The sequence below is a fragment of the Bison bison genome, unplaced genomic scaffold (genome assembly GCF_000754665.1).
Source record: "Bison bison bison isolate TAMUID 2011002044 unplaced genomic scaffold, Bison_UMD1.0 scf7180017864341, whole genome shotgun sequence".
Taxonomy (NCBI): domain Eukaryota; kingdom Metazoa; phylum Chordata; class Mammalia; order Artiodactyla; family Bovidae; genus Bison; species Bison bison.
The window spans coordinates 6,758,826-6,763,092 of NW_011494913.1; positions in this window are offsets into that span (position 1 = coordinate 6,758,826).

Below are 4,267 nucleotides of genomic sequence, written 5' to 3' on the forward strand. Positions count from 1 at the left end.
AAACTCTAATACTTTGGCCACCTCATGCGAAGAGTTGACTCATTTGAAAAGACCCTGATGCTGGGAAAGATTGAGGGCAGGAGGAGAAGGGGATGACAGAGGATAAGATGGTTGGATGGCATCACCGACTCAATGGACATGAGTTTGAGTGAACTCCGGATTTGTGATGGACAGGGAGGCCTGGCATGCTTCAGTCCATGGGGTTGCAAAGAGTCAGACACGACTGAGTGACTGAACTGAAATGAACTGATACATATATTTGTGTAGGAAAGCTTTCTACTACACTTGATAAAAGATTGAGAACGAACATTTAAAAAAAAGAGATGGAGAAATTGGAGAACATAAACTAAATGGAAGGGGAGCACTAAATATGAAATAGAAAAAGTGAAACAAACTAGATAAAAGTAAAAGATCATCATATAGTCCAGTTGTTTTAAGACATGACTGCTCATTAGAAACATCTGGAGCTCTGGTGAAGAAAAGCAATAACTGGGCATTGTATTTTTCAAAAATTTCAGGATAATTCTGATATGTATCTAGATTTTAAAAAGTGATTACAGGTTTTCCTCTTAGATCCTAGTTTTGTTGATATAGAGTTCTATTATTTTTCTGTTGACCAATCACGATACAATGGTATTAGTGAGTAATAGTGATATAATCATGTTTATCAGTTTCACAATCAATAGCCAGACAAAAATAAAAGAAAATTACAATTGCAAGCCGTAACAGGAACATGGTTAACGATTTAGGATAATTGCATACAACGTGGAGGGGGCAGTCAAGCAGAGTGATGTGGTAAGTGGAAGTGCATACATGTATCTTTTTCCATCCACCCAGTCAGTCTATGTTATTTGGTTGGTGCATTTAATCCATTTACGTTTAAGATAATTATTGATATGTATGATCCTATTACTGTTTTCTTAATTGTTTGGGGTTTATTTTCTGTAGGTCTTTTCCTTCTCTTGCGTTTTCTGTCTAGAGAAGTTCCTTTAGCATTTGTTGTAAAGCTGGTTGGGTGGTGCTGAGTTCTCTTAACTTTTGTCTGGAAAGCTCTTCATTTCTCCATCAAATCTGAAGGAGGGTCTTGCTGGGTAGAGTATTCTTGGTAGTAGGCTCTTTCTTTTCATTACTTTAAATATATCATGCCATTTCCTTCTGGCTTATAGAGTGTTGAGAAATCAGCCGATAGCCTGATGGGAGTTCCCTTATATGTTATTTGTCATTTTTCCTTTGTTGCTTTTAATATTTTATCTCTGTCTTTAATTTTTGTCAGTTTTATTACTGTGTTCTCAATGTGTTGCTCCTTGGGTTTATCCTTTCTGGGACTCTCTGTGCTTCCTGGACTTGGTTGACTATTTCCTTTCCCATGTTCAGGAAGTTTTCAGCTATTACCTCTTCAAACATTTTCTCAGGCCCCCCCTCTCTCTCCGCTGTCTGGGACCCCTATAATGTGAATGTTGGTGCATTTAATGTTGTCCCAGAGCTCTCTTAGGCTGTCTTCATTTCATTATTTTTTCTATATTGTGTTCTGTGGCAGTGATTTCCACCATTCTGTCCTCCAGGTCATTTTCCTGTTCTTCTGTCTCAGTTGTTATGCTATTGATTCCTTCTAGTGTATTATTCCTCTGTTTGTTCTTTAGGTCTTCTAGGTCTTTGGTAAACATTTCTTGCATCTTCTCAATCTTTACCTCCATTCTTTTCCCGAGATCCTGGGTCATGTTCACTGTAATTATTCTGAATTTTTTCTGGAAAGTTGCCTGTCTTCACTTCATTTAGCTGTTTTTCTGGGGTTTTATCTTGTCCCTTTCTCTGGGACATAACTTTCTGCCTTTTTCATCATGATTAACTTTCTGTAAAATGGTTTTTGTTTTAGCCGCTGTGAGACTGTGCTTCTTGCTTCTTCTGGCTGCCCTCTGACAGATGAGGCTAAGAGGCTAATCTTCTTGATGGGATGGACTGGTGATGGGAAAAACTGGGTCGTGCTCTGGTGGGCAGGGCCTTGCTCAGTAGAGCTTTAATCCAATTATCTGCTGAGGGACGGGATTGCACTTCCTCCCTGTAGTTGTTTGGCCTGAGGTGACCCAGTCTACTGTGCTGTGGTCCATGGGGTCGCAAAGACTCGGACACGGCTGAGTGAATGAACTGAGCTGAACTTACAGGAGTAGTCTTTGAAACCTGCCTTTGAATTTTGTTTAAACCTAGGAAGTCTCTCCTTAACTGTCTCCTTACGTAGTTTCTCTTACACATGTCTAGTTGGTTTATGGTTTCGACTGTTGTTCTCATAAAGCTGTCATCCTCTTCTTAATTGCTTACCACCAAAATCTCCCCTGTTTTTGAACAGAATAGGGTTGAACTTCCCCCACGCTCTCTTCCAAATAAAGTTAGCCCCACTAGGGAGATGCATGGAAGTCTTTGTTGTCCTACTTCTCTGTGAGCAGATTCTCCATGCCACTGCTCTTGACCTGGGTTGGAGACAGTGGCGTACTTTTCTCAGATGGATTTCCTTATTTATGAATAAGGCAGTACCCCTTGTTCTTCTGCATCTTCAGGTATGGAACCATTTCTTTTGGCATGGAATTTCCACCCTATGAGTGATCCAGGGTGAGATCATTCAAGGTCCATTCTTCTCATTTGCTGCACCTGGGATAGAGTTTGTGTTCTAAGAGTAGAGGTTGAGTGGAAAAAAGAAGCTTCAAGACTTTTCTGCCAAGCTTGCCTGGAACAGACCTTTTGTAATGTAGAGCCAGATGAGATGAGAAATGTTGATTGTCCCTCAGGGTGAAACTGTAACTCTAGTCTGGGAACCGGGTAATAGGGCAGCCCTATCTTCTTGGCCACACATTGCCAGAGTAGAATTTTGGTTTCACTGGGCTGGGTGGAAAGGAGGAAGAAAGCAGGTCAAGGCTTAAATGCCACAGACTCTCACTTCTCTTACTGAGGTCAAGATTTTCTTGGATAAATGTGTCTTCATTTGCTAAATGCCTTTAGGACAATTTCCACTCACTTTAATATTTTTTGTTTTGTTTTTAATTATCACCAGTTATGATTGTTTCACTCTGGAGAATGTTTGTGGAGCTCTTCATGTTGTTGTTCTGGAAATATTTCTTTTTTAAAAAAAAATATATATTTTTTAAAATTTTATTTTGCATCCTTACTGCCATAATCTGAAGAGTGAATTCCTTTCTCGCCCCCCCCCCCCTAAATGAAATCCTATAAGGAAACAGATAAAAGAGCAGAGAATCTGGTTGAATATAAAGTGAACTAATGTTCTTGGCTTTTCTCTTATTTCATCCCTTCCCCTCACTCTTGTCCTCTAGGTCATTTATGCAAGTGCAAACACTTTGAGAATCATCTGCCTTTAAGATAAAGTATCTACTTTGTGCATTGGCCCTTCACTCTCTCTTCCTGCCTGCCTTCATTCACTCACTGCTTTACATTTCCATGTGTATCTGAAGGAATTCCTTCAGAGAAACAGAGCCAGAAGGATATGTGTACAAATGAAGAGATTTATTACAAAGATGGGCTTATGTGATTCTAAGAGCTGGGTGAGCTTGACTCTTGTGGGTCACGCTATCAGGAAGGCAGGCTGGAAACTCTCAGGCAGGTGCTGATGCTGCTGGAATTTCTGTTTTCTCAGGGAAAACTCATTTCTGTACTTAAAGCCTTTCAAAGGACTGAATCAGTTCCATCCAGATAATCCAGGATAATGTTTTCTGACATAAAGTCAGTTGATTGTAGATATTAATTATGTCTTCAAAATATCTTCGTAGAAACACCTATGATTGAGTAACTGAGTACTGTAGCCCAGCCACGTTGATGAATAAAGCTGGCCTAGTCTGCTTCACCTGTTCTGTTCTTTCTTGAACACTCTACATTTTCTTGTCCCATGAAATTCTGGCACATTTCCTTCCCTTGGTAGGAAATACTCCTATTCTTCTTTGTCTCTGGATTTCCTCCTCCAAAAACGCACTAATGTTGCCTTTTCCATGGATCCCTTCTTGACTTCCCCAGGCAGAATTAACTGCACGTATTCTGAGTTCTCACGACTTTGGCTCTTGCCATAATCTGGCGTATTGCCTCTCCATCTTGTCAGTATTTGCTATTGTCTCCATCTCCTTTCGGAGAAGGCAATGGCACCCCACTACAGCACTCTTGCCTGGAAAATCCCATGGATGGAGAAGCCTGGTGGGCTGCAGTTCATGGGGTCGCTAAGAGTCAGACACGACTGAGCGACTTCACTTTCACGCATTGGAGAAGGAAATGGCAA